At 43.0% G+C, this 21,365-nt stretch overlaps 1 long non-coding RNA gene across 1 annotated transcript in view; it reads right to left on the reverse strand.

Annotated features, from left to right (window-relative positions):
* Positions 1-13,999: 13,999 nt before the first annotated feature.
* LOC111743623 overlaps positions 14,000-21,365 on the reverse strand; it is a 27,252-nt gene continuing 19,886 nt past the window's right edge. Inside the window, exon 3 of the long non-coding RNA XR_002781797.1 lies at positions 14,000-14,430. This is a non-coding gene — a long non-coding RNA (uncharacterized LOC111743623). The remainder of the gene's footprint in view (positions 14,431-21,365) is intronic.

Consider the following 21,365-nt stretch of genomic DNA (forward strand, 5'->3'; position numbering starts at 1 on the left):
ATGAAATCCCAATTTGCTTTGGGTTTTAGATGGGCCAGATGTGATTTTGAAGATCTGCCTGAATCTTAACTGTTATGTCAATCTGCTTTTGAGACTAAGTTTTAATGACACATTTAGAGGAGATATACAAAGCTTCTGAAATGAAGTCAAGTCTAAATGCGTCTATAATCTGAAGATGGCCAAGAGTTTGAGCAAACGATTTTTTCTTCTCAGCTGAGTTGCCCGCCTCATTCAGCAAGGCTGGTCTTTCCATAGATAAGCTCATGGACATGTGAAGTCTAGCTGTGTCCCCCAGACTGCTTTTATATTGATCTGTTTGAAATAAACCCTTTTTTTTAATCTGTTGGAGGACAGTCATTCCTCACATCCAACACTAATTGCCTGCATTTCCATGAAGTTCTCACAACTGCTTACTGGTAAGTGTGGTCTGAATGGTCCTCACTCCCTGTCACACAGATCCCCCAGTGGGGTCAAGATTTGCTCCAGAGTTCTCACCAAACTTGTCTTTTCCCCCAAAATGTGCAGTTGATAGTCCTATTCTAGAGTCTTCTGAAATATTGTTTTTACTATTTTTATTAAGAGACAATCTACCTACATTAAGATTTACCCTAGTGTCCAGTTCTGAAAAACTAATCATCCCACAATGCACAAGACAGTTCCCCACAACAAAAGAATCCAGCCCCAAATCTCAGTAAGGCTGAGGTGGAGAACCTTGCGTCACAGCTGTGACCAAGTAACAAACACCCCGTATTGGGCGCCATACCTCCCCATTTCACTTCCCCACTCTATGCTTCCCTTGCTGCTCAGATAAGTATTTAGCTACTTAATGTCTCTTTTCCATTCTGTAATACAAACCCTAAGAGGCAAGGCTTTTGTCTGTCTTGGTCTCTATTTGTCACGTGTAGTAGATGATTAATAAATGTGTTGACCGAATGAAAGTGTAAATGAAAACTATCTTTTGTAAAGCATCTTTTAAATTTAAGGGCACCAGAAGGCTTCTCTTGGCTTCTGTCTTGATAACTTTCTATACATCTTTTAGGGGGGAAAAAAATGAACATGAGAAAGTGACAGAGAGAAAGAAAAGGGTGGGGGGCAGGGAGAGAACATTGTGTTTGTGGACTTACGTCTCAGCTGGAATTCTAGCACTGCCGCTGCTCCCTCTCTGAACCCCAATTTTCTCATCTGTAAAATGAGAGTTATAAAAACAAGATTATGCATGTCAATGATGTCAAATGCCCCGAACTTTGTAAATGTTGATTTTGTAACTTCCTCCCTTTTCCTCTTTCTCTTGAGTTCCCTGGCCAGCATCGCTGCTCACTGTTGTCCCCCTCAGCCTACCCAGCAGCTTGGTGGACGGTTCCATACATGCCTACGGCTTCTAATTTCCAGCATCTGCATCTCTGCCCAGGGCCTGCATGCTCGATGTACACACAGCAGGTGACAGGGACATGCTTGGGAGTTGATGGCACAGCCTTCAGCCATTGAGAGATGGGCATTTTGGATAAACGTCCCAGCTTCCTCAGCCCTTCTCAAGACAATTCTGAAGTGTATTCCACACCATCTCCCAGAGGCCCCCACTGGGCTTGAGCCTCAGTTGCTCATAAAGATAACCAGCTCATGGACACACCTGTTACTGGCAGTCCTCTCTTTCTATCTCATTTCCCACTCCCTCATTGTTCTTCCTGGGATCGTCTCCAAAATAAATGGCATACGCCTAAGAACTATGCCCCTCAGCATTTACCCAGCTTCTAGCTGCTAGCATCTGCATCTTTTTGCATGAGTTTGATGTTATTCCCTGGCTGTTGGAGTCAAGCAGGCTAGAAATGCTGGAGAACTCATGCTCCCTCCCCACCCACTCCTCAGCAGCTATCAGTGGATGCAAGGAAGGAGGTGGTATACAACTACCCCAGCTCCCTGTTCCTTCAGGTAAGAAAACGCTGAGACACGTATTCCACACTGGCAGAATCAAGCCCCAGTTGCCCATGGTAGTAACTGTCTTGATAACTTGCTTAATTTTGGTGGTCCTCCCTTTCCTGGCTCACGTTCCTCTTCTCCATTGGTCTTCTGCCTACCAAATAAATGATTTGTCCTCGACTCTTTCGCGGTCTGCCTCTGGGGAAACCCAAACTAAGCTACAAGCTCTGCAATTGGGGATTTCCAAACTAAGATATCAATTAGATCCCATTGCAAATAGTCTTGCTTTAAATCTCCCCCAAAAGAGTAGAGCAGGGTAGAACATGCTGTACTTTGATTAAACAGCACTCCTGTCACAATGCCATTTGGAGCAGAAGCAGATGACTCCTATTCACTGGATGGAAGAACCTCATCTTTCCCATGGCATAACAAGCCACACCCCCGCCCCTGGGGACATAATTGCCCCCTTTATTTCACATGAAGTCCTTTGTTGTATTTCACAGAAAGTGACTGAAACACAGAGGATGCTCTGTTGGTAGCTTTGGAAACGTCCCTTGGGTCTCCAGTCGGGGGCATCTCTTGCTCTGATTTATTTAGTTACCTTCTGGGGATAGTCACACATGTTGAATGTTGGCAGGGACTGTCTAGCTCAATACTTGCATTAGCCAAAAAGAAATTTTGCGGACTGGCTGATGGGAAATCCCACAGCAACTATCCCTGGGACCATGAGTTTGTCATTTTCTAATTTTTTTCTTTTCCTATTGATGAGTATGAAGGATGTTTGCTGAGTTGGGGCCCTCCTGCAAATATTGTAGTCTCTTCTGTGCCAAGTACTCTGTATTTCTACTGGGAACGACGCCTTCTGGAAGTTCTCTCTGTCTTGTTGGTTCCAGCGACTTCCCCCACCCCCAACAAACAGCATGTGACTTAGCACCAGCCAATCAGAGCATCCGAGGTACAATAACCACAATGATTGGTTCAGGGTTGGGCATGTGGTACCAATTGGTCCAATCAGAGGTCATCCCAAGATTTGTTTGGTAGCTACAGGAAACAGCTCTCTCTTGTGCCCCTTGTGATCTTAGCGTGATTGGGTTGCTGACAAGTGAACTTGGCTTACTGACCATCTCAATTCCAGAGGAGTTTTAAATGTTATTGTTTTTCACCAGACACTACGGTCTACTGTATTATGTTGAATTTCTTTAACAGAATTTTTTTTAGCAGAGTCTGTAACTTTCCAGTCACTTTTGTTTATTTTAAAAAGCTTAGCCTAAAATAGTTCCAAAATCTGAACAAATACCTGATTTAAATCTTGTATTGGTCAGGATATCAGTTTAGTTGCTGTAATAAAAGCCAAAATAGCTAGCTTGAACAAAATAAAATTTTAATCTTTCCTCACGGAACAGTCCAAGTGTGAGTGTCTGGTTGGCTATTGTGGTTCCACATCATCTAAGATTCCAGACTCTGGCTACCTTGTTGCGTGGCACCCTCCATAGGGGACTTCCATTTTGTGGTCTAAAAGGGCTGCTCTAGCTCCTGCCATCATGTTCCTATTCCTTCCGGTAAGTGGAAATAGGAAAAGGGGAAGAAGGGGGCACTTTTGTTCCTTCCAGTGACGCAATCCAGAAACTCTCAATAATGCAGCTGGGGAATGCAAGCCCTGGTCTCCACCCTCTTCCTCCTCCCGCCTTCTCCATTCTGCTCTGTGACCTATGTGGACAGCATCGAAGTGCTCTCTTGCCCTCTGCCTTCTGATTGGCTTTGACCAATGAGAGATTCTTACAGGAAGTGGGAGGATGGAAGGAGTGTAGGTCTGGGTGTTTATTCCCCCGCCCCCCGGCTCTCCTGTTGAGTCACCATGGGCTACTGTGTCCTTGGACTAAAGGTCAAAGCTCCTTCAGGCAGCCTTTCCATATGGCTCCTTGTCTCCAGATCTGGCAACTACTTCCTTCTTGCCCCTTCAGGCCTAGGGTGACAATGTCTCCACTATTACTATCTAGGGGTTGGGCTGCCCCTCTGTTATTAACAGAGGATAATAACACACCCTCCGTTACTAGCTCTGGGGTGTTTCACCTGTGGGTTTCGTACATCTGATACAACTTTATAAAGAATCCATTCATAAAATTCTCTGGCTGGGACCCTGACTGCTCTGAATCAGGACTCCTAACAGCTCTAGGCAATAGGTGCCTTTATCATCATCCCTATTTCACAGATGAGAAACTGAGGAACAGAGAGGTTACATGAGCTGCCTGAGATCACAGGGCTAGTCAATGGTGGCACCAGTGTTCGACCAAGAGAGACTGGCTCCAGAAACCACATTCTTTACCACCACATTGGCCTTGGCTTCTTGGAAATATGAGAACGAAAGTACTAGGTTGTGGATTAGCCCCCAGGTCATCATGAACCTGCTGAGGGCCTCGGTTCCTCATTTTTTTTTTTTTTTTGGTGAAGGAGTCGGACCAGGTCAGAAGTTACAAACGCTTGCCTGCAGGGGCCTAGAAGTGACATAAAGGAGGGAAGTGGGCTAGATCATTGCCACACAGGAATATGCTTTCTCCTTTTTTACTGTGAACATGTATTTCTCTTAGTCTATCTTTCTTTGCCCTACCAGCATAGAGAACTAGGCATAAAGATAAACCTTTTAGAAATCGTACTTGGCTGACAGTAACAGAGACTGGACTCCAGTGGCATAAACAAGTTAGGGATCTATTTCTTTCACATAAAACCAGTCTAGAGGTCAGCATTCTAAGGAGAAGGTATGGTAGCTTCATGATGTTGTTAGGGATTCCATTTCCTTCACTCTTTAGCACAGAACTTCCCTCCTTGAGGTCACAAAATAGCTACTTGAGCTCCAGCCATCATGTTTGCATTGCAGGGAAAATAAAGGAGAATGGCAAGGCACCAAAGGGCTTTCTTGGAAGCCCTACTATCAACTTCCACTTGCAATGCATTGGCCATGCAACCTCAGCACTGCTGACATTTTGGTTTGAATAAGTCTTTGTTGTGGGAGGGTGTCCTGTTTACTGTAGAGTGTTTAGCAGCATCCCTGCCTCTACCCGCTAAATGTCAGCAGTACTCCACCTCCCCAGTTGTGACAACCAAAATTAAGTCTCCAGACATTGCCAAATGTCCCATGGGAGACGAAGTTGCCTGACTGAGAAACACAGGAGCACTCTTAGATTCAAGAGAAGCTGGGAAAATGTAATTTAAAAATATATTTCCATCCCCGATAGTGTAGGAGTTTCTGTTAGTGAGAAAGAAGTGGAGACTGGACGTTTGGGTGGCAAATATCTCCTCCCCAAAAGAACTCATTCACTTTCCTCTTATTTCTACTAAAAGAGAAACAGTCTTAGTATCAGGAGTAATAGGGCATGGTGAGGACTGCGGCAAACTGAGAGCAAAGGCCCCCAGCTAAAGGGGGTGCTTTCTCTACAATTCTGTTACCAAAAAGGAGTGTGGAACCAAAGTTACTAGAACTTCCGATTTTTCAAGAAAATCTGGAAATCAAGATTTTTTATATGCACACTCCCATTTTTAAATATTGGCAACTAGTTCAATTTTTATAAAGATTTTTATGAGTGATATTCGACCTACAGGATGCAAGTTTGCATCAACTGATATATGAGATTTTTAAAAACATTATTATGGAAAATTTCAAACGTATACAAAAATTGAATCATATAATTAATACCTGAGTATCCATCATCAACAATTATTCACATTTTGCCAATCTCATTTTTATTCTGTCCCCTCAGCTTGCTCTTTCTTTGCTAGAATATTTTGCTAGAATATTTCTTTGCTAGAAAGCAAATTGTAAGCCTCTTGTCATTTCACCAGTAAATACCTGATAATCCCTTTTTTAAACAATGACATCATCATGCTATTATCACACCTACCAAAGTTAACAGTGAGATCTTAGTAAGGACCAGATGACTTTTTGAATGATGATTAGCTTTTATTTTTATTTTCATTCAGATAACATTGGTTTATAACATATAAGGTTCAGACATGCAACATTATAATTTGACTATAATATAAACTATAATTATAATTTGTAGTATAATGTATATACTACATCATGCTCACCACCAAAAGTCTAGCTTCCATCTGTCACCATACAACTGACCTCTTTTACCTGCTTCGCCTTCCCTCCGCCCCACTTCTCCTCTGTGGACCAGATTTTTAAGGGGGCTTCCAGCTTTGTCATTCTAAGTTTTATTAACTGATTCTCCCCCTATCACCTGATCATCCTCCTTATCCTTCCTTTTGTGCACCTAGACAAACACGCAGATAGATATACAGATACACACATGGACACACACAGGCAAACACAGAAAGACATACAGACACACAAACATATACAAACCAACTCTCGAAACACCACATACAGACATTACACACACACACCCCTGCACTCCTCAACCACTTCTTCAAGAAGAAAGCACACATCTTGAATTTAGACCAGCAAGCATTTAAAACTGGGCTGGAACCAATGCCTTCCCGATTCCCACCCACATCCTGCCATCTCCCTTGTGCTGACTAATTTTGGACCCTGAACTTGTTCACTCACCTAGGCCTTCATTTTCTTTTGTGCAAAACAGGGAGGACAATTCCAACTTGCCTCTGACAGTGACACAGGGAGGACCGTAATTAAAGGATTGCACACTCTTTGTGCAAGTATTAAAGTGCTTAAAATCACAGCAGCAATAGCAGCAAAAAGGCAGTTATAAGCCCCGGTGGAAGCATAGAGTAAACGAAGGCCCGGAAAGGGCTTTGATGGTCTTAATCTTCTGAGTCCAGACAATCTATGACCAATAGCCAGTCCCCTCTGTCCCTGAAGTCTTCTACTCGCCTTCTATTAATACATGAAGACATTTGGGTGGCCTGGCAAGTGAAGAGGTTCAAAATCCAAATTCCCAGCTCAGGCAATTATGGGAGGAAGATATTTTGCAGCTCAGTTCCTAAATTAGAAGATGATTTCTGGGTGTTTAAATATCTCTTTTTATCTCTGCACCATTTATACCGCTGCTGACACAGCTCTGGGGCCCCGGGTGGGGTCAAGGGGAGGCCGGGTGATGCATTCTTTAGGTGCGCCCTTGGAGGAGATGTCCAAACAGGCCTCTGGCTGCTGCCATGCTCTGCCGAGGACACTCCCAAAATATCCAGGGGACAGATGCTATTTCCAAGGTTGGGCTTCAAGGCCGCATTGTGGCCCCCACATAATCTGGTTTCACTCTAAATTTGCTTTTAAACAGATCCTGCCTTGCCTTTTATTCTTCCAGGAAACTTAGTTCCTTTGGGGCTGTAAAATGTGAATTAGCTCCAGTTCCTCAGATCTGTCCAGGGGAACCAAACTCTTGATGTTAAAAAAGAAAAAAGCGTTTTTTGTTTGTTTGTTGCCTTTTTTAAAAAAAAAATCTCTTGGTCTTTCTTTCCTATTATTGAATAGAGAGGACAGCAGTTAAGTGCTTGAGATAAAAACCTTAAGATGCCAGCTTTTAAAATTCAGTTCTTCCTGAGAGGGTACGAATTTATCACTCCCAAGATCAGTTTCTGGCCTGGAGTCAACGGAAAATGAGGAATTTTTGTTTCCTGTTGTTCTGCTTTTTAAAATACATATTGGAGGCTGGCACTATTTGAAGATAATTTCATTTGCAAAATACCCTAAAGTTAAGAAGTGGTCCTTTCTGAACTAATAATGATGATAATGATGGTGGCGATGACAGTCATGTAAGAGCTGCCACTGATTTGAGTACTCACTGTGTACCAGGCGCTATGCTAAGCATGTCATTAGCATGTCTCATTTAATCTTCTCCACAGCCCTATGAAGTAGGTACAGCTATTATCCTGATGTTAAGGATCTCCACCTCTTCCAGGAAGCCCTCCCGGCCTCACCTCAGGCTGAGTACTCTCTGTGCTTTGAACCATCTGGCCACCTTATGTGTGTTCTCTCAGTGCTATTGCCACATTCTTTGAAATGACTTGATTTCATGTCCTTGAGAGCAGAGTCTATGTCTTAGTATTTGTTTCCTAATGGATTAGCACATAGTAGGTACATAGGTAATATTTATTGAATGAATTAAATAAAACCTTGGGGCAATTTATCTAATTTCTCTGAGCTTTTTTTCTCCTCTCTAAAATGGCAAAAATAACAGCTAATATTTATTGAGCCCTAATGTGGCAGAGATACCTGGCTGTCTTCCCAGTATCCATTACTATTAATGGACCCTGATTTTGTTCTGGGCAGCAGTACGCCTCCCATGCAGCTAGAGGTGACCAATGAGAAGTAAGCAGAAATTGTTGGCTGGGACTAATAGCTGGCAGGTACATACCTTTTGCCCTTCCTCATTTCCTCCTTCTTCCTGACTGGAATGTGGACGTGATGGCTGGCACTCTGGCAGCTATTTTAGTTTATGAGGCAATCTTGGAGGACGATGAAACAAAGTGACAGAAGTCTAAGACCCTGATGACTGTGTATTCATTATTCCAACCCTAAATGCCACACCTTTTGATTTCTTAAGCATATGCACCGGGACAGGGAGGGGAAGAGAGAGATAGAAATAGAGATAGAGATAGAGAGAGAGAGAGAGAGAGAGGGAGAGAGAGATACTTCAGTCACTTATTTGGATTTTCTGTTTTATATAGCCAAATCTAATTCCACTATAAATCACTGGATACATATTCACTCCTTCCCTCACTTACTCATTCACTTATTTAATAAACATTTATTGAGCATCAATTTAACAGACTTATGTTAGACTTGGAGGCTATGAAAACTACCAAGATGTCTGCTTCCAGGAGCCCACAATGTGAGGTTCTGTCATTATTTTCCAGGAACAGATACTAGGCCAGGGTCCCATACGCAATGATGCACTGTGCAACCCCAGGGCACCATCTACACAGATCTCAATGTGAAGAGCGCCCCCTAGAGTTGGACAGTGAACAACTCGCGCAATTGTATGCGGCAGCCCTGCTAAGGAGTGACAATGCTGGGTGCGAATCCTGGTCTCCCGTCTCCTACTTGGTGCCTTTCACCTGCTCCCTGCAATATCTTGGTTTGTTCTGGGATCCCTTTTCCTGTTTGTTGATGCTGGTCTCTGTCTTTCACATTGAACATTTCCAACCGCCCCCGCCCCACCGCCACCAAATACCCCCATTTCTTTCCCAGTCTATTCCCTCTTCTCCTCCACCCAAGGTCACCCCTATTGTGACTTTTATCACCATAAGCTGGTTTGGCTGATTCTAGAACCCTATTAAATGGCATAACACAGCATGTATTCCTTGGTGTCTGGCTTATTTTGCTCAATGTAATGTCTGTGAAATTCATTCGTGTTGTTGTGTATATCAGCTCATTCCTTTTCATTATTTTAGCACATACCACATGTCTGTCTATCTATCTATATATCACAATTTTTTTAATTTGCTATTGAAGAACACTTGGGCAATTTCCAGTTTGGGTCTATTATGAATAAAGCTGCTATGGACATTCTTGAACATGGCTTTTGGTGGACATGCATCTGCACTGGTCTAGGCACAGGGCCCCAATTTGGGACCCACACAAGATCTGCGTTAGTTACTCTCTGTATAAGTTCTCAGTTCTTACTGGCTTCCCCAATGCAGGCTCAAGCACCAAACTGCCTACGCGATGTTGCCACTTAGGTGTTTTACTGACCTCTCGAAGTTAACGTGCCCCACCCTGGAGCACACCCTCATCCAAGCCCAGCCCGGGCCCCATTTCCTCGTCTTCCCAGCTCAGTCAACACCATCACCGCCCACATGGTACGTAAGCCAGACGTCAAATCCTGTCTTCTGTTTGCTTCGCCGGCACATCCAACCCATGCATTCCAACTTCGAACTCTCTTTTAAATCTGTCTGCTCCTCGCCATCTCCACTGCCATCTCCAGGTCCAGCCCACTTCATCTCTCCCTTAGATAACTGTCCAGACTCCTAATTGGTTTCCCTGTTTCCATCTGGCTTTCCTCCAATAGTTTTGCAAGTGGCAGCAAGATGCTCTTAAAATGTGAATCGAATCATGTTCTTCTTTGGAATGTCTTCCCACTGCACTGAGACTCAAGACCAGACTCCTAAAAGTTGGTCTATAAGACTCTATCTCATCTGGCCACCACCTGTCACATGTCATCTTTCTCAGCCACACTCTTAGTCCTTGGAATTTACCACTTTTTTTACCTTGGGACCTTTTACATATGCTGCTCCTCCTAGCATCTGGTTATTGGTTCCTTGCATATCTTTCTAAGATTTTTTTTTGCATATGCAAGCAAATATGAATATGCATTCTTTTTCTCCCCATCCCCTTAATGTGTTACAAATGAGTACATGCTATACATATGATTTTGTTTAGAAGGTTCTGGCATGCACTTTACTTACCAGTTCACACACAACTGCCTCCTCCTTTTATATCACTGAATAGTATTTCATTGTATGGCAAGACTGCCATTTACCCAGTCCTTTATCAATAGGCATTGTTTCTTTTTATTAAAAACAATGTGGTAATGAATAATTGTATATATCATTTAGCAAATGTATGAATAAGCCCATAGGATAAATTCTTAAAAGCATATTAGTTTAATTATTCATTAAATTTAATGACTATTACCAAAGTCTTTCTGTGGAGTTGGATCAGTTTACACTCATACTAACAATGCATGAGAATGCCTGTTTTCTGAAACCCTTACCAACACTTGTTGTTGCCACTTAGGTGTTTTACTGAACACCGTTGATTGTCAATTAGCATTTTTGTTAATTTGAAGGGGAAGGAATGATATCTCATTTCCCTTATTAAGTATGAAATTGAGCATCTTTTTATATACTTAAAAGCCATTTGTTTTTCCTTCTCTATGAATGATCTTTTTTGCCCATTTTCTCACCAAGTTGTTGCTGTTTTTCTTATTGATTTGTCAGAACATTTTATATATTAGGTAAATTAGCCCTTTGTGATTAGCCCAAATTAGCCCAATTTGTCTTTTGGCATTTTATTTAGTGAGATTATTTTCAGCCATAAAGATTGCTTTTAACATTTTTATGTTATAGGATTTATCTTTCATTTTCGGACATTTAGGTTTTGCTTCATTATTAAAAAGATCTTTTACAACCTGAAGATATGAAGGGCTTATACCAGTTTTATTTTACTACATTTGTGGTTTCCCCTTTTATGTTTAAATCTATGATCTATTTGGAATTTGACCTGGTTTAAGTGTGAAGTAGGACTCCAATCTGTGTTTTCCCCCTACGGCTACCTAATTAGTTCTCGTCATCATTCGTGTCTCAGTTTAAATGTCTCCTCCTCTCTAACTACTCTATTCAAAATATTTGCTTGGTCTTTTGCCTGTGTCTTTCATAGAATTTATAAACATTTGTAATTTTCACAACATTTGTTAGTTTACTTTTTGGGGTCTCTCCAACTAAGATGTCAGCTCCTTGAAGGCTGGGACAATATCTGCCTTGTTCGCCATCATATCGCCTCAGCTTGCACAGTGCCTTGTACATAGCAGGTGTTTGTGGTAGACATGTGATGTTGTCTTTGTCTTCTAGCATCTGTTGTTGCTTCTGGTACCAGCACTCCACTTTTCCTTTGGGCAAAACCACACCTCCATTGCTCTAGATCTCCCTGGTTTGGTTGTGTAGACTCCACCCCTGGATTCAGGAATGGGGTGTGACCAATCAGTGGCCCACCCCCCTGGCAATACTGACTGGCAGAGATGGGCACATGACCCAAACTCGATCAATGAGATACAATCTTGGGACTGACAAGCATTACTGGGGGGAAGCGGGGAGGGAAAGAGACAGGGAGAGGCATCCTCACAGGAAAATGCCTTTCAGTGTTTTTTTTATAGCAGCCCTGGACTTTACGAAACAAAGGGACTTGCCTCCTCACCTTAAAAAAAATCCTAAGAGAGCAACTTTGATCTCTCTCTTATTAGCCTTGAAAACAAAAGAATATTATAATTTCACATCTGGAGTCTTTGGTGAATCAGTTAAAGAGAAGCTTCTATTTCATTTAATCCAACAAATATTTCTTGAGCACTTATAAAGTATAAGACTTGACCTGAATTCTGGGACTTGCCTCAATTCCTGACAGCGGTGTTTTTCCAGATATAGCATGCTTCTAATTTTTTTTTTTTTAAATTCAAACGACATATATTACAATTTTTTTAAAATACAAAAACTATAAAGACAAACAAAAAAGTCCAGAAAACCCTTAGTAACATTTAAAAAATAATACAAGTAACACTTGCACATGGTTAAAAAGTGAAGTCATTCAGAAAGGCTCAAAAAATAGCATTCAGGCATAACAAACCACCCCCAAATTTAGGAGATTAAAATAATAACTTTTTTTAGCTCACAGACAAAAAATGGCACCAAGTGTATCCCTCTATTAATAGTTTCCTGTGGTTGCTTCTAGAAAACTTTTATGCATGTGTAAGAATATCCATATAAGCCAAAATATTGTTTTGCTTTTAATTTATAAAAATAATTATAATGTGCCTTCTGTTCTGTCCCTTCACTTTTTCATTTAATAATGTCAGTGGGAAAATGGATACGGGATATAAATACACAGTTTACAGAAAAGGAAATACGAATAGCTCATAAACATATGAAAGGATGTTCAACCTTTATAATAAGAAAAATGCAAATTAAAAGTACACAGATCATTTCTCACATATCAGATTGGTACAAATCCAAAAATCTGATCCACCCCGTGTTGGCAAGGCTGCAGGGAAAGAAGCACTCTTGTACCTTGTTGGTGGAAGGGAAAATTGGCACAATCCTATGTAGGGCAATATGGCCATATCTGTCAAAGTGACAAATGCATATGCCTTTGATGCAATAGTCTCAACTTCTGAAAGTGTATCCCTCAGATGTTCCTGCTCAAGATGACATACGCCCGGGGTCATGTTTAGAACAGAGGTTTATTACAAGGGAAGCTCTGAGAGGGCAGGGATCTCGTTGGTCTTGCTCATCTCTGGGTCCCCAGCTCCTAGAACAGTCCCTTGAACATAGCTGATGTCACAGAGACAACTCTCACACGATATCTATATGTTCTTCTGCCTTTCCCAGCCTCCCTTGCAATTAGGTTGGAACTATGTGGCTCATTTCCGCTCAAGGGGGTATGCCAAAGGAATGTAAGCTACTTCCAGCCTAGCCCTGAAGAATATCCCATGTGACCTCTTCTAGCTGTCTCTTTGCCTGCCATGTCCATCTCCAAGACCACCTGCTCCAGATGGCACAGTAACAAAATGGAGAGGAGCCCTCCGTCTGCATCATAATGTGAAAGCAAGAAACGTACCTTTGTTCTGTTAAGTCACTGCTATTCGGGGGCTTGTTACAGCAGCATAGCCTCTTTTATCCTGACTACAGCGTAGGTGCTCAACAAATGCTTGTTGAATAAGAATATGCCGCAAGGAGTGTTCTTGGGTACGTAGCTGGACGAATGAGAGCAATCGTAGGCTGTTTTCAGCCATCATATTGCTGGGTTAAAGAGTACCTATTTAGCATCTTGGTAGATAGTGCTAATTGTCCTCCAGAAAGTTTGCAGTAATTTACATTCCCACCAACAGGCATAAGACAACCAACAGATACAGATCTCACTCTGTTCCAGGCTCTATGCTAGGTGCTTTGTACACATGAAATAAACTCGTTCTCACAACAGCCCTATTTATAGGCAGATGCTATCACTAGCCCCATTTTATGGATGAGGGAATTGCAGAACTGGGAAGTTAAATAACTTGCCCGAGGTCACACAGCTGGTAAGACAGAGAGTGTTTTAAAAACGACAAATTCCTAATATACTACTACTTCGAATGAACTGGCCAAGGCCCAGGAATCTATATTTTAAAAAGACTCCCAGTACACTGCTGATAGCCAGCTTTGGGAACCAGGAGACTGGGGGACTTAAGTTAAAGGTGATAAAGAGAGGTTTTGTTAAAGCAGCCAAGATTTAGGGGACCCCCCGGGCCAGCCATCTTCCTTAGATAATCTTAAATGTTTGTAGAACTGAATAAACTGATATAAGTGAATCAAGATTGTATATTTCTTTCTTTTTTTTTTAAAAAAAAGAGATTTATTCCATCTATATATTTTACAAAATTTCTCAAGCCAGACGAGCTTCTTTAGAGGTGTATAATTTAGGATATAATTTCATCTGTGGGGTCTCGAGATATAAGGGACTGAAAAACAATAAAAGTTTATGAGGGAGTGGTGGCTCTACACCATGAAGTTAGCAGGGACTTGGGCCCCTAACTTGTTTCTCCAACATCATCAGCATGTTGTCCCCTTCCCAAAGTCCAAATGGCTGGCCACCACGTTGGCTTCCCCTCGTTCTGCTCACATCCCATTGGCCATACCTCAGTCCCACGGCCACTCCCTGCTGCAAAGGAGGCTCAGAAGTGTAGTCTCTATTCCGAGCAGCCATGTCCACTGTAGAAAGGAAGCGGTGACACTGAGGGACAACTCTCGGACTCCGCCACTGGAGGCATTATTAAAGGGTTTAGAATTTCGATTCTGGAACAAAATAGATTACTCACTCTCAGTAACAGCACAATGCCATATGGTTTCAGAATTTCAGCTGACCACGACTGCCAATTTCAGGAGGCCCCACTTGGCTGGTCGTGGGGTTTGTGGTATGCCTTATGGTTGTATCATGCAATAAGCACATGCGGGTCCTCAAACTAATCAACAGCAATGGATTGCGGCCAACAATGGTTATTTTTAAATTTCTTCTCAAGGATATCCTCCTCAGTGTCAGAAGAGAGATTAATTAATATTTTGCTGATTATGTAAGAAGTTGCATGTAGAAAACTGAGATTTCTTCTGGCTTCGAACTTCTAATCTCTTTCAACAGTGTTTAATGCCATGGATATATTGGTGTCTAGGGACTGCCCGAATCACCTTCTCCTTATTCTAGCGCTGTCTCTGGTATTAGTACAGTTCCTCCCACCCCTCAGCTGAATATAGTTTGATCCCAAATAAGGGCCCTCACTCATAGAGCCCATTCTAAGTCCTAGGCGTTCAGCTAGGTGAATGATTTACCTTTTTGTGGTGGATGACTGTTGTTTTTACATACCTAGCATCCACGTCCCCTTTCTCTGATAACGGCATCAAAGTTTTCTCACTGAACACTCGGGCCTCACTCTCAGTCCGTATGGCTTAGGTGGGGCTGAACTTATTTCTGGATTTAAATAAGGACTCGTGACTTAAGCCTGGCCAATCAGTGTATTCCATTCTCCCAGCCACAGTGATTGGTTCAGGGAGAGACATGTGATCTGAGGTAGCCAATGAGACTCAATTCTGAACCAGCGGGAAGGAGTTCTTTATCAGCTGGACTTGATGCTAGTATAACTTGGGCCTAGAGCTGTTGGTGTCTATCTTTGCCATCATTTATTCCTTCATTCAGCAAATACTTACTGAGCATCCATTATGTTCTAGGCCGTGGGGCTACAGCAGTGAAAAAAAAGCCTGACAACATCCTTGCCTTCAAGGAGCTAACATTCTAATGAATACAACAGTGCACAGATATGTAATGTGATCAGGGGCTAACAGGTGATATGAAGAAAAGTAGGATGGGGGGATAGGAGAATAGGGAATTGCGATTGCTGTATAGCATCCTATGGGAAGAACTCTTTGAGGAAGGAATATTTAAGCAGAGACCCAGGGAATGAAGGAAATGCTGGGTTCCTAACTCGGGGAGATAATAGTGAATGCAAAGCCCCTTAGGCAAGAGCACACCTGCCAGGTTTGAAGAATAACCAAGAAATCAGTGTGGCTAGAGCAGAGAGAGGGAGAGGCAGAGAGAGAGAAGACAGAGATGAGGGGACAGACTATATGACAGGCCTGTTAGGTCATGATGAAGAATGTGGATTTTATCCTGAGGGCACAAGGGAGCCATCGAAGAGGTTAGAGCAGGGGAGGAATCTGATCCAATTTGTCCTTTAAAAACTCACTCTGGCTACATGGTGGGAGGCAGACTGGAGAGTCTGAAATGTGATTTGAGTGGTGTTTGGGGGCCTCTGAGATGAGCCGCCTGCAACCTGGAGTAACAATTTCCACATTTCAAACCCTGCACCAGTGTTTTCCAAACTTCAGTCACCCAACCACTACCTTTGTTATTTATGTATCCTACTTCCCACACCATTATCCACTTAGTATTTTTCTTTAAACAAACACATTTACTTAAGTGTATCTATTTTTAAAGGAAAAGTTTTCTCTCTATCGTATCAGTCAACTCCGGCTAGGTTTCACTGCAATAACAAACAGCCCCAGCATCTCAGTGTGTTGCTAACAACAAAGATTTATTTCTCATTCTTATTTCGCGTTGGTTGTGGGTTGACTGCAGTGCTGGTCCATGTGTCCTTGCCACTCTGGGATTCAGGATGAAGAAACAGCCCACCTCTGGGGCAGACCATTTTCCCAACAGAGAGAAAAGGGCAAATGACAGAAACACAGGCTGGCTCTCAAAAGAATACAGTCTACCAAATCTATTGTAAATGGAAAATCAGCCCCACTTGCCCTCAATAGAAAGTGACCACAAAAAATAAATATAAAAAACATTTAACATTGTTAAATTGCGGCCAAATAACCTCGCCTTCTGAAGGCTCTAAGTCTGAGGCCTGCCCTCTTTTTGTTCAAGAGGGAGGTGGGTGAGCATTAGAAAGGCATTTAAAGACATATTGTTATCAAACTGAGACCGTCGCTTAAACATAATCAGAACGATTGAAAGAAAATGGAATGTTTTTTTGGTGGTGCGGCCTGAAGCCCACTAAAAATCTGCCCATGAAGCACCACTGGTACTTGGTGCTTCATGGGCAGACTCTGCTTTGGGAGACTCTGCTTTAGAATCACCCAGGAAAAGGGTGGAAGGAAACTAGAAGTTGGAGCAAGTGATGATCATGAGAGCCACCCGCTTCGAGGCGGGTGGCCCTGGAGATGATTTCCACTCTCTGCCAGGCAGGCAGCATTATTTCCATTTTAGAGCTGAGAAAACTCCAGCGTCAGCGCCTTGCTCAAGCTCACAGCGGGAGGGCTTGACATGTAGTTTCAGGATTGGCCACTTGGTGTCACCCTCTTCAAACTGTCGGGAGACTTGACCCATGGAGTTGGGCTGGAATCTAGGGAAGGCAAAGGGTTCCCATCCTGTCCTCCACTCCTGGGCGTGCAGAATTCCTGCCCATTCCCTGTCTGCCCATCGTGACTGGGATAAGAACTGGGTCCCATTCTGTATACACCCTGAGCTACAGGCCGACAGGCATCATCTCACACGAGCCTGCTAGCAGTCCTGTGGTCTTTCCACATTGGAGACGAAGAATCTGAGGTCGAGAGCATTGGAATGACATGCCCAGCTAATAAGTGGTCATTTGAACCTAATTCAAACCCAGATTTGAATTAAAGCTTGGAATTTTGGCGCCCAGCAAGTGCACGGTGGGATGACTATATTAATTCTCACTTTTTCATAGGATGTCTTTTCAACCACCTAACCTCAGACTCTACAACATTCTTGGTCATAAAAATAATCTGACTTGACTATTTGGGGGAGTTTTTTGTTGTTTTGTTTTGGTTTGGTTTGGTTTATGTAGAAGTTAGTTTTCCTCTAACTACCACGAAAACACCAAGGGTCTACTTTTTAAGAATTTTTTTAATTACCAAATGTTCCTTGATAATCATTTTTTAAAATTAGAAAATCCATCTAAGTAAAAATAAAAAAGCAAAAGTCACCCTTAATTCACATCAGCCACCCAGAGATTAGTGTCACTGACACTCTGGAGCACATCCTTTCTGCAATCTCTCTCTCTCTCTCTCTCTCTCTCTCTCGTTCTCATCTATCAAAACATTAAAAACTTAAAAAAAAAAATATTCACAGGAAAAAAGGTTGAAAGGATGCCAAAAGATTTACAGGGGATATTCTCTCTCTCATCCTGAACCCCTGCCCCCAGCTCCAGAACTCCAAGCCCCCCTCCCGGAAGCCCTCCTGGTGGTGGTTTCTCAGAGATGGTTACAGAGATATCCAGAGTGTAGATAAGCGAATGAGTTCGTGGATTCCTGTAGTTCTTTCTCTAAATAGAAGCTTTCTACACACTCTGTTATGCATTGATTCTGTTGTTGTTTTTACCTTAACAATGTATGTTGGCGATTTTTCCAGACCAGCACTAGGAGAGCATTCTTCGCGTATTCCATTGTCTGACTGTAGTAATTGATTTAACCAGTCCCCTGCTGGTGGTCATGTAGGTGATTCTAGCATTGCGCTGTGACAAACAATACTGGAATCAGTATCCCTTTCACAGAAGTCTTTGCATGTATGTGGATCCACTTCTATAGGGTAAGTTTTTAGCAACTGAACTGCCCAGTCATAGGGCAGACGCATCTTTAAATTTTGACACTAATTGTCTCAACGCTCTCTAAGGTCACGGCTACCAGCTGCTGACATTCAGAACAACACCCCACATGAGCGGTGTGCTCTCTTTGCTCCCCAGCCAGAGCCACTACCATCAGACTCCCCACTCTTTGTCCTGCTACATAGGGGAAAAGATCTTCACCATAGTTTTAATCCGCATATTCTTTCCTTTTATGTCCAGTTGAGAATTTTAAAATATCTAAAGGCCATTTGTATTGCTTTTCTGGTAGCAAAGCATTCAAGTCCTTTGTCTATTTTTCTATTGGCTAGCTGTCTTTTTTATTCATCTATAAGAGCTCTTTATATACTAAGGTCTTTGTTTCTCATATAATGTACATGTTTAAAAATACAGATCTAGCAAAGGAAAATGGGATCCCAGAGTGCACAGTGTTTTTGAGGTCTGTGGTCCTTTGATGATCTATTGTAGATCCCTTTTCAGATCACTAAATATGCCTTTGCAACAAAATTATTTATTTAGTGCTTATCATTCTGGGTGCACTGGAAGTTCATCAAAAGCAAATGGCTACGGATTTATGAGTGTCAGAGAGGAGGTTTATGAAGCACCTAACATTTTTATTTGCCATCTATTTATGTATGTTACTTAATCTAATCCTCTCAATGACACAGTGAAGGAAGTAACATTATTCCCATTTTATAGATGAGAAAAATTGAGGCCTGGAGGGGTCATGGGATTTGTCCAAAGTCTCTTGCTGGTCTGTGGCGAGCTAGGATTCAAACTCATGTCACTTTGTGTCCCAAGCCATTGTCTCCACCTTTCATTACTTTAAATCCCCACACTTCCAACTAGTCTGGATAAAGAATGACTCTGGGGAAGGTCCGCATCTTCCCTCCCACCACCCCCTGCTGGGGAATGTAATGTAGTTTAGGGATAAGGCCACCAGGAGGCACCAGGGACACGTCCTTTGCCTAGAGTGTGGGTCTGGGAACAGGCTAGGTCAAAGCACCCTGAAATGGGACAGTCCTTGGGGCTTGATGATCCTGGGGGCTGGGTGGCTCAGGGCCCAAGGGAATGTCTCCTGTGACACCCAGAGCAGCCTCCTCAAGGGAGCCGCCTATGGCAGCCTTCAGGGCCTCCTGGATGTCTGACCTGAACCCACCCCCACTGGCCGCCCGGATTCCTGAAGACCAGGGGTTCCCAGACTCAGCACTATTGACACCTGCAGCTGCATAATCCTTTGCTGTGGGGTTTGTCCTGAGCACTGGAGGGTGTTTGACAGCATCCCTGGCTTCTATCCATTAAATGCTGGTAGTACCTTCCCTTAATTCGTAAGCTCCAAATGTCTAGAAACTTCCAAACCTAGACATTGCCAAATGGCCCTTGATTGAGAATCGCTGCTGGGTACCCACAGGCCCAGGCAGGTCACCTAAGTACCAAAGCCAGTCCTCTATAGGGTTATTAATTAACACCCTGGGAGGTGGGACTGATATCATCTCTGCTTTGCAGATGAGGAAACTGAAGCCCAGAAAGGTTCAGCGACCTCCCCAAGGCCACACAGCCTGTATGTGGCAGAGCTGGAGCTTAAACTCGGGTTGTCAGGTTCTAACATCTGTGCCCCTAACCACTGAACTCTACTATACCTGTCTCTCTCTCTCTCTCTCTCTCTCTCTCTCTCTCACTCAACTTTCTCTCCCAGTTTTCTCTTTACCTATTTTTATTTTCCCACTTTTGATGGAGAGTCAGGAAGAAGAGAGTTTTCATTTTCTTCATAATTGTATTATGAAAAAAACACCATCCAAAAGTGACATGATAAGTGGCAGCTGACTCCCGACGTCAGCATCGGGAATGCGTTGGGAAGTGGCAGGGACTGTGGTGTCCCGGAGGACTCAGCCCTGTCGGTCTCGGCACATTGTTACCCGGTATGTACGCTGGCTCAATTTTGCAAGAGAAGCCACAAGTCTAGGTTTTTTAATGTGAAATTTCATAATTTTTAAATAATGACAATTAATTTGAAAACTTAAAAACCTTGTGACAACCAAACAAAACAAGTCTGAAGCCCGACATGGCCTGAGAGCTGCCAGTGTGTAACCTTTCTGAAGGGCACATTCAGTGTCCAGGAACAAACACTTTCATCCTCTTAGGGCTCTGCCTTTCATTATCATTTATTTACTTATTTTGCATATTCGGCCATGCATTCATTCCGTGCTTGCATTTCACACACCTACTCATCCATTCATCCATCATCCATCCATCCTTTCATTCATGTATTTCACCCATCTATTTATCCATCTACCCACCCATCCACTTGTCTGTCCGTCTGTCCATCCATCCATCTATCCATCCATCCACCCACCCACCCACTAATTCATTCATCCATCTATCCACCCACACACCCATCCGTCCGTCATTCATCCATTCTTTCATTCATGCATTTCACCCATCTACTCACCCATCCATCTATCCATTCACTCATGCATGCATCCATCCATCCATCCATCCATCCATCCATCCATCCATCCATCCATCCATCCACTTATCCATCGATAACCCATTTGTTAGTTCATTTACTCAACCATTATTATTAGGCACTTGTTGTGTTCTAGACTCTAGGTTAGGCCATGTGGTGGGGTGAGGGGGGCGTGGTGAAGACTGTGACCCAATTCCTTTCCTCTAGAAACTGACCATCTAGTTTAGTAGAAATGAGAGGAAGGTGGCCAGAGACAAGGATGGAACCAAATAATGTTAGATTTAGACTCTGCCGTTTACCACCTGGGCAACCTTGGGCAAAGGATTAAACCGCTGAGTCTATCTCTCCCTCCGTGAAATGGGGCTAGCAGTAGAAACCTACGGCTTGCTCGCAGGCAGGGTGGCAGGGCCAGGCTGGGTTGGGTGACACATGTGAAGTGAGGCACGCAGCAGGCCCTTTACGGACATGGTGGTGACAGTGTTAGGCTGCTGGGAAACGCAGGCGGTGGCATTAGGCCAGTCTGGGGGTTGCTAGCCCAGTCTGGGGGTCCGGGGAGGCTTTGTGGAGGTGGCGGCTTCCAGAATGTCCCACCATGCCCTGTATTGGGAGAGGGTTGCTTTGTCATT

The sequence above is a fragment of the Pteropus vampyrus genome, unplaced genomic scaffold (assembly GCF_000151845.1).
Source record: "Pteropus vampyrus isolate Shadow unplaced genomic scaffold, Pvam_2.0 Scaffold117, whole genome shotgun sequence".
Classification (NCBI taxonomy): domain Eukaryota; kingdom Metazoa; phylum Chordata; class Mammalia; order Chiroptera; family Pteropodidae; genus Pteropus; species Pteropus vampyrus.